Here is a 10625-nt window from a genome sequence, read left to right on the forward strand (position 1 = left end):
AGAACTTACGGAAACATTGCAGGAAGCAATTTAATTTAGCCAAACTATCCCAAGGATAAGGGGAATGGGATAACCTCTTAAGGTCAAATTAAAAAGAAGTAAGGAAAGCAAAAAGAAATTTGTGGAAATCTTTTTGTAATTATATCGATAATACGACTTAGATATATAATGGCACAAACGGTGCATAACATTGGATACCTCCAAAATACAATAATACAAAAGATTTCCGACCAATTCGTCTTTCCTCACTTCTTTTAAAATCGTTAGATCGCAAATAGAAATACACCTAAAGAGCAAACTGAATCCAAAAAAATGGCAGTTTCGTAGCATGCATATTTTAAGAAAGAATCGATAGAAACAGCACTAAGCTCGGCGGTGGCAGTGATTGAAAAGTCTCTGAAGGTTAAATAATACAGATACTCATGTGCAGGTCAATTATTTCAACACTGGCAGCTTCAACGATGTGGAGATCTGTCCGAAGGGGTACACCCCAAGGAGGTGTGTTATCTTTACTTCTCTGAATCTTACCATGAACGAAATGCTGGTGGATCTGGAAAAGAAGGCAGTACATGTTGTGGCCTACGCTGACGATGTGGCAGTTTCGGTTAGAGGAAAATAATATACTGAATTATATTAATCGATGGGCTTATCATGCGGACTGAACTTAAATGCTAACAAGAAAGTGCTGGTACTGTTCACTAAAAACATAGTATTCCAGAAATTGTGCCGCCATTGTACCTGGTTAGCAAAAGGAGATAAGGCAAGCTTTGAATTTTGGACAGGAAGCTTTTATGGAGACCAAACTGGAAGGCTGGGATAAAGAAAACAGCTACAGCACTTTACACGTGTAAAAGATTGGTGCGGCTTAACACCTCAGGTAGCTCAGGGGCTCTACACAGCAGTTGAAAGGCCGATCATGATTTATGGTATATTTATACGGTGGCTAGAGCTGCAAAACAATCGATGGGACTATTGATAGTATCGATAGATTTATTTTCGTCGCACTATCGATATTTTATTTTGACTATCCATGGTTTACGCCTTAACTAGGCCTACCCAAAACGTTCATAAAATGACATAATTTCAGTTAATAACGCTACATAGTAAATAATTACATAGTAATTAATTTTGATTAAAATGGTAGCCTTAAAATCATCTTTTCATTCTTGGCCTGATTGCGCGCATGTGGTTTCAAATTCGTAAGTAGAGAAAATTTTTAGACATAATTTAGGTGTTGGATGCGTTAGAAGAAATGTTGCGGTAATATTTATTTTTGTTTTATTAATAAATCCATCTTAGGGGGCGATGTGGACAAGGACGCAGGGATAAGCATCTATACTGAAGTTATCAAACTAGATAACCGAGTGGTGTCTTCTTTACAAAACCAGATTCCAAAATGGCCTTTCGTCTTCCAGTCCACTGTAGCGTCTTCCAAGCAGAGTTCACAACAATTAAAGAAATCCTTCTTGTTGTGACAGATAGCCAGGCGGCTTTGAGATCACTTAAGAGACTTTAGTATTTAGCGGGTTTCATCTAAATTAGTGAAAGATGCCTCTATCTATTACCCTATTTCAGGATAAACCTGCAATGGGTCCTAGGACAAAGTAATATCCCTCGAAACTGTGAAACGGATGAACTAGCCAGAACAGGTACCACCCTACAATTAGACTCCGGAAAAGCGGGAATATATATGCCTCTGGCTTCTTGCAGGTATTTAATCGACAAACATGTTATAAACAGAGCTGAGTCTCGGTGGTACCAATTTCTGACTTGCTCAACAAGCAGGCAAACGTTGCATAAATGGAATATGCGCCGCACATGCCAACCAAATTTAAACGGAAGGACATAAGAGCTTTAATAGGAGTACTAACAGGCCATTGTCTAATAGGCGGACATAGGAAGTAGAAGAGGAGGACACTATCAAACATCTGCTATGCGATTGTAGAGCGCTGTATAGGAAACGAAACGTAATCATCGGTCGAGGGGTTTTTTGACAACGTATCGGATGTTGCACAGTTAAAACTTTTCGTACTGATGAACTTCATCAGAAGCACGGGGTGGTTCAAAGAGAAGCCAATAGAGTGCGGGGACACTGATGGTGGTATCAAAATGACCTCCTGAAGGCCTAGGTGCGTTGTTGGACAGCCACTACTGCCTACCTACCTACAATACCAAGCGGGGCGTAGCCTTCCAGATATTAGTGTAAATATCTCATTAACCAAATTTCTGCAATAGTTTCCATCTATCCTAGTCAAAATTCACAAGCATATTAAATATTTCCGTTTAGAACTTATTCTCACTATCCTAAAGCACAGATCCCGTACTCATTTCAATATGCACAACACCCTAATATGTGTACTTAGGGAAATGCAATATAATGCCATAACATGATAAATGCTATTAATTTATAAATGTCCGAATTTATAACCAATATATATATAAGCATAATAATAATAAGTATTATGCATACCCACAGTTATTTGAAGCCTTCTATAGTTTCGACTTAACTGCCTAAAAATGATTAACTTATTGGGGTTTAATTGTTACAGCTTTTGGTAAATATAGAAATAGTTCATAGAAGCTAAAAAGCAATTTTGCTAAAACTAATACCAGAGAATGTTGATGAGTAGAGAAGGAGCAAATGTTAAATGAAAACTTTTTGAGTACTAATTTGTAATTCCACAAGAGGGAACATCGAAAAGTATAACTTCGAAAAAGAAAAATACACCACACAATATGCGAAATGCTATAAATAGACACAACGAATATTCCTATATGAAAAATCGTTGCGCATACCTATTTAGATTTATGTTTTCAATTTCTTTGATATGACAAATTTATAATTATGAAAAGCCTTCTGAATTAAAAATCTGTATTACCGGTAAAAACCCCAGAATTCATAATAAAATAAACATTTAATAAGCTAGTTTTCTAACTTATGTATGTGCATTGCGTAAGCAATATACTTATTAAACAAATGATAATAATAAAACGGTGGCTAAGCGGCCACGTTTCCACTTTTGTGGTGGCTTAGGTCGTAAGCGCGAAGGAGTTAAGCTCATTCCGAATACGAGCATATACGTTCGAATCGTAAAATACATAAAATTAAAATTGTATTTAATTTTTTTATTTTATTAATTGGAATCTAAGCATATCATAATTCAATTACTTAAATAGCATATTTTACTTTCAGAGATAATTAAAATATAATATTTCAGGAAAATATGTTCATATGTTTAGGTTTATTGAATGTTTCCTTATTATGCGTATTTACACAAATGTGATAATCACACATACATTCTTAAATACACGTACGCTGATGCTTGCTTCTTTTTGCCCCGCACAAGCAATGACTTTTGTACACACTTTTTGCTTTTTGCGAGTTGAACGATCGCAGGCAAGGAGGGATTGGGGCGCACTGCCACATAATTATTTCAGATATATATTTTATTTATCGAATTTAGTTTAAAAACGATTATAGGTATGAATTTATTGGTATTTATATTTTTACATATATATTAATTATATTACGAAAATAAATCATTAATGCATTAGTACTTTTCAATACAAATTAAGTAACATATTAATATATTATGAATCCTCACTTAACACGCCTCTGTGTATAGTGGCAAGCCAACGAAATAACGGCGAGTCGCGCAGACATTGTGTTGTTGAAAGTAACCAAATGACGATTTTGTCAACAAACATACATATATACATATGAGCTCGCATACATATTGACACCGAATTTTGCGCATCGTGGCGGAGTTGGCAAAATTTGGGCTAAATCGACAAACTATAAAAGAATGATAATAAGTAAACATATACAAGCACTATATGTAGTTTGCCTAGAATATATAGAAGTAATAAAGGATTTCATATAAATGGCAATTTTACATAAATTTTATAATTTAAAACCATATGTAGTATAATATATGAAAATTAAAAAACAAAAATATTAAATCGGCAATGACCCAAGTTGCCATTTTTCTCTTCTGGAGTAAACATCAGAAAATTCTTCAACTTCTGATTTTTAGAATCACCATGAAGAAGCAGCTTTTGGGCAACTTGTAGAATATGCTCGTTCTTATGAATGAATTTGTTGTTGGTGTTATTTGAATGCGTAGATATATGAATGAATTTGTTGTTGGTGTTATTTGAATGCGTAGATATATGTGTGAATGAATTTGTTCTTTTTGTATGAATATATGGCATATTGAAGAGCATATGACGTGTGTACATACAAACAGACCTTGACATATTCACGTTTTTATGTATGTAGATATGGATATGCAGGAATGAATTTTTTCTTCTTGTAATTATGAATACAAGTATATGGCATATTGAATTGTTTGTATGTATACAAGTCATAGTGCATACAAACAGACCGTGGCAATTCATCAATACTATTTTTAGCTGCTTTGTACAAACGAAGTGAACACTAACTGGTGGTCAAATCAAAAAATTTTATACTTACCTATGTATTATCAAAACCTCAAATATTTAACGAATTAAATGCAAATAAATTAATTTTTATTTATTTATATTTTATTAATTAATTTATTATTTAATTAAAATAATAATAAATTATACTTATAGGTATTTCTTAATTATACTAATCTAAATAAAAATCTGAAATGGAAAAATAGAAAACACTGAAAATAAAAGTAACGATAAAACAAAAAAATATTTTTAATTGCACACGATTTGCGAATTTGCCTCCTCTTCAACCACAAATTCTCACACGATTTTTTCTATTTACATAGATTTAATCAATAATTCACCTGTTTTATAAAACTAGGCTCATGTGCAATAAAACTAAAAAAACTACACTACAACTAAAACTAATTATAACTCATTTCTACATATATAATACATTTAACTACTTAAATCTTCTAAATTAAACTTATTTACACCTGTAAATATACAAAGAAGAGCTGAAAATAGAAGAACATCTAAATGTGGAAGAAAAATGTATAAAATATTAATAAATTTGTTTTAAATATGTATGTATATGATACATCACTTACACAAAAAAACACACCTAATACCTATTGCCTTCAATCAATAGAATTTTAGATTAAAATAAGTGCACCATAATCCCTATTTCTTATATATATTTAATTTTTTTTGTTTACCTATTTTTCGGCAATGCACATTATTTTGCCTCTTTTCTTCAGCCAGCCATTTCGCATTTTTATACAACAACACTGTTACTAAGGACTTTAACAGTTGTTGTCGGTGGACCAAGCATTCGCCAGCTTCTAAAAACGATTCTGGAAAAACGTTTTTAGTGCTATCATCTATCGCATCCTCGATGATCTCTCGAACTCCATAGTGATGCGCATATTTTCCGAATAGCTCTTTATACCACTTCATCTGTATCCGACAAATTTCGAAAACTCTGTCAGTCGGATTTATTAGTCGCAGATCGGTGCAATCTTTATAGTTCTTAGAGCGTATTAAAGACTCGGAGTGCTTATTTAAATCTCCTTGAGTCTTCAACAGCTCTTTTGCACAGTTATCGCATCTAGACTTGCAGAGAAGTTTTTGGTATATCGAGTATCCAGTGTAATACCGCTGTACTTGAAGCTCCGCAGTATTTTCTTCGGTTTCTGCAAAGTGCTCATCGGGAATGTCAACTATATCAACGGCATGTTGCTCGGAATCATCGAGGGAGTTATGATCTTCCTCGCTGATATTCCAATCAAGATTCAGGTCGTCATCGTCTTCGCAGTTTGAGCCTTTATTATTAAATCTGCGTCTCAATATTTTCATTGAGATAAGACGAGCGACTATGAATTGAATATCATAGGCCGATGGATGAGTATTTACCCCCTGACTAGCCCTAATTTTATAAAAAAAGTTTTCTAGCGCGTCTTGATTTAATTTTCCTAACAATATAAATTTCACATCTTTGTAATTATCAAAGATATCTTTGGATAAATTCATCATTGCTGTCAGGGTTATGATAAACCCTGATAAGCATTGAACATTTATATTGTTAGGAACCTGGATATGCGAAATGAACTGCAGGTGGTCCTTCAGCCTATCAAACTTTGCCGAAGTGTTTCGCCAAATGGGACACCTGAACGGGTTCTTGCTGTTGAGCACCTTGCAATCAAGCTCATCAAACAAGTCGTTCATGCGTTTTACCAACATTTGTGTCGCTTTGGCGCATTTCAATATATATGCATCCGTGCCCAATAATCCCTGCCTGAATGCCATGTCGATGCCAGCTGCTACTGAATTGCTGAGCATATGTGTAGCTCTAGAAACGCTCATTTTCTCGAAATTATTGGGATATATGGGAGGATGTCAACTTCGGACATATTTTAAAATGATGACTTACACTATCGATTGCATATAGCTTCCTTATAACCTTGAAGCTAGCTATGCCATCGATAGTTTTTAAGTCGTGCTTCAATAAATTATTCCTAACTGATTTAATCAAATGGCAATAGTCATATAGGCAATGAACTTTTTTGCCATTGATTATAAAATATGGTTCGGACTTTGTAACTTTTAAATTATTATATAATCGGACATTCACGGAACCTTGATCACAAATGATCGCTTTTACACTGAGTCCTATCATTTCCAAGACTTCAATGTTTTTCTTTAATATTACATCTAAATCTACTGCGGTCAGCCCTCCTTTTGCCACATAATACGAAATTACGTATTTCCAATTAGATGCTATAGCTTTCGCCATAAAAAAGCAGCATTTGTCGGCAATATCTAATTCCCTATTGCCGTCCCTATTCCCTATTCCCTATTGCCTCGCAGCAATGCACCTACCGGCAATGTCCACGGGTGCTATATTTAATATAGCGTTGAGAGCTATCGTTGGTGTGGTTCGCAGTGCACCGGAGATTCCGATGAGCGCCGCTCTTTGGACTCGCTCAAGCTTTTTAGCCAGGGTAGTCTTTTCGAGCGCCTTCCACAAGACGAACACACCATAGAACAGTATTGGCTTGACTACGGTTTCGTAGAGCCAGAACACCACCTTTGGTGAGAGTCCCCACCTTTTCCCTATAGCTCCCCTGCAGCAGTATAAGGCGACCGATGCCTTCTTGACTCTCTCCTCGATGTTCGGCCTCCAAGAAAGCTTTCTATCCAGGATGAGCCCTAGGTATTTCACCTTATCAACAGGTTGAAGACGTGAACCCCCGAAGGAGGGGAGAGGCACATTTGGGATCTTATACCTCTTAGTGAATAAAACCATTTGGGTTGACGGCTAGGCCGCTTCTGTTTGCCCAGTTGGATACCACGTTTAGGTACCCTTCGGTGAGCTCATAGACGGTATTCAGGAATTTACCTTTAACCATAAGAACCACATCATCAGCATAGGCTATCACTCGACAGCCTTGCTCCTCGAGTTCTATAAGTAGGTCGTTTACAACCAAGATCCAGAGCAGAGGGGAGAGTACTCCTCCTTGCGGAGTTCCCCTATTTACCTTTCTGGTTGACTTAGCACTACCCCACTCCGCTACGACAGTTCTGTCGCAGAGAAGACTGAAAATGAGGTGTTTGAGGTTCGATTCCACTTCAAACTTTTCGAGGGCTTGAACCACTGCCTCTGGCCGAACGTTATTGAAGGCCCCCTCGATGTCGAGAAAGGTGCCCACTGCAAATTCCTTTTGCAATAGCGCTGTCTCCAGCCATGACACTACATCATGCAAAGCAGTGTCGGCCGACCTGCCCTTGATATAGGCATGCTGCGCTCGTAACAGTTTACCCCTCGGTATTCTGCACCTGATGTACAGATCCATAAGTCTCTCCAGCGTTTTCAACAAAAACGAGGATAGGCTGATGGGTCTGAAATCTTTTGCACCGACATGAGAGCTTTTACCGGACTTCGGAATGAACGCAACCTTAACCTGTCTCCAGGCCTTCGGGACATGGCCCAATCTAACACAGTTCGCGTAGATCGGGGCCAGCCAGCTGCATGACACCTTAACCGTTCGCTATAGTTGCGCCGATATGATGCCATCAGGACCCGGGGACTTGAAGGGCTTACAAGATTTCAGCGCCCAGGTAAGATGACGCTCATCCAGAAGGTCCAAAAAGGCTGTACAGTCTTCCTGAAGCTCCCCCAGTGGCACTTCTTCAGCAAAGCGATTTCGTTGAAAATGAGCATCTAGGAGTAACCTCAGCGACTCCATGCTACTCGTAGTCCACCCGCTATCTGCATTTCTTAGATACCCCACCGGAGTAAGATTTTTCGCAAGAATGCGTCTAAACCTTGAGGACTCGTGACAACCCTCTACACTGTCGCAGAAGGCTTTCCACGAAGCCCTCTTGGCTTTCTTCAAGTCGGACTTGTAAATGGCCAATCCGGCCTTGTACAACGCCCAGTCGTCGCTAGAGCCACTTTTACGGGCTTTATTGAAGAGTCGTCTACTCGAATATCTGATCTCCGTTAGCTCCGAAGTCCACCAAGGGGGTTTCCCTCTACTTTTCTGAGTTTTCAGAGGACAGGAGCTTTCAAGAGCAGATCTGCTGACAGAGCTGAAAACCTCGACGAGCTCCTCAGTCGCGTCCGCAGATAGGATCGAATCCCTGTCAGGCGCGGTTGGGAGAGCTGATCGAAGCTTCCTGCAATACAGGACCCAATTGGTATTCCTGAAGTTTCTGTAGGTTCTATGCTTCGGGCGCGAGGCGTCCAAACTGAACCCAATATATTTATGATCTGAAAAGGAGTGGTCGTCTAGAACTCTCCATTTCGAGATCAAGGGAGCAATTTTCTTAGAGGCTAGCGTGACATCAAGGACTTCCGCCCTGCTAGCTGTCACAAAAGTAGGGCAGTTTCCCCTATTACAGTCTACATCACAAATAAAATCAAAAAGTGACTCACCTCTTGCGTTTGTGTCCGAGCTCCCCCAGACGGTGTGCCTTGAGTTGGCATCCGAGCCTATAATAACCGCGGCTCCTTTGCGTCTGGCCTCTGCCAGAGCCATCCTTAGCAAGTTCGGAGGTGGTTCCACCTCGTCGTCGTGCGGCATGTAGGCTGAGACAAGCCAGATTTCCCTACCACTGTCCTCCAGCCTAGCGGTGACGACGTCCTCGTTGCTGAAATTAGGTAAAAGAAAAACGTTAAGTTCATTTCTGACCAACAGGCAGGCTCTGGTTCTACCTGTGCTGCTTGCCGCCAAGAGCTTATGGCTATTTGTCCTTAGTCCAGATATCCCATAGCTACTCAGCCACGGTTCCTGGATAAGGACAACGTCGGCTTCGTCCCTTCCTAGACGAAGCACTAGATCGGCGGAGGCCGCCTTTGAGTGCTGGAGGTTTATTTGGAGGATCTTCATCCTCCAAACTCCACTCCAGCAGTGCGAGTTCCGCACCATCGTCCATATCGTCGACGCCAGCCTCCTCGAACAGATGCTCGAGACTGAAGACGGATCCGCCATCACTTGACGGTCCGCCCCCCGTGCTCACCGCGTCCGAGAGGACAGGGTCGACGTCCATTTTCGAGAGGGGAACTTTCCCACTCTCTTCCACCCCCGCAGGAGGCAGCGGGCCATCCGCCCTGGCTTCTGTTGGGAGCGTCTTGAGAACGACTCTCTTTAAGCCATAGCTTATGGCCCCCTTTGTGACACTGAGAGGAGCGAGGGACTCCTTGTTCAGGAGTATCAGCGCTTGCCGATATGGTGCCTCGGTCCTCTCCAGCCTGATCACCCTCCAGTCTTGGGTGGGGAGAGATGGGTTGCAGTACCGCAACATCTCTTCAATTTCGGCCGGGGTGGAAGGTTCGGCCGGAAGCCAGACCCGAGCCCGAGGCCGCATCGGGAGATCCGATTTGGCCACCGCCTCGAGCCTTGCTCCTTTCCACACCTCCCCTACCCTGGCTACCGCCTCCTTGTAAAGGAGAGCAGACCGCTCGTCGGCACACCTAATGAATTTGTGAATGCCGAGGTTCCACCCAGCGCTTTCACATCTAGGGGGTGGTCCAGGGCTTCCCCTGACCACCTTCATGAAAACAGCGGAGATAGCAGCCGCGACCCGCTTCCACTCGTCATGGGAGATGGCTCCATCTCCTCTGCTTCGGTCGTACACCCCAAGCTCCACTGAGCTAGCGAGTTTAGCGATTTCGCTAAACGTAGGTGCGGGTCCGACCCGAGGCTTTTTGCCGAGGGAGGATTCCCCCTCCTGCGATCTTTGCCGCTTTATTGAGGTTTGGGGCCCGCTCGGCCCCACTTTACCGTCGCCCACGTCGCTCAGCACCTTTTTGGCCCACTCCAGTGTGCTAGCATGCTGGTCAGATTTTTGATCAGCCTGCTTGTCACCGTAGCGCTCCAAAATCTTGGCAGCCAGTCGACGATCAGACTTCAGCTTTTTAGCTGCAGTCACTCGCTTCCTCACCGGAGCCTTAGCGCTCGCCGAGGACCCCGTGACCCCCATGAACTTAGCAGAGGTTCCTCTGCTAGTGCTGGCGATTCCGCCTCGCACTTCCGCCCTACCCCGGGTTGCCGTCGGCAGACTCCTGCCGACTCCCCCTACCTTACCGCCCCCCGTGACGGTAAGCCAGGCACCCCCTGGATTACCTTTCTCACCCTTAACCGGGGAAGATTTCGTCCCCTTCGGTGAAAGTGTCCCCCCCAGGGAACCGTCCACTACAG

This window comes from Bactrocera oleae, chromosome 5 (genome assembly GCF_042242935.1).
Source record: "Bactrocera oleae isolate idBacOlea1 chromosome 5, idBacOlea1, whole genome shotgun sequence".
NCBI classification, from domain to species: domain Eukaryota; kingdom Metazoa; phylum Arthropoda; class Insecta; order Diptera; family Tephritidae; genus Bactrocera; species Bactrocera oleae.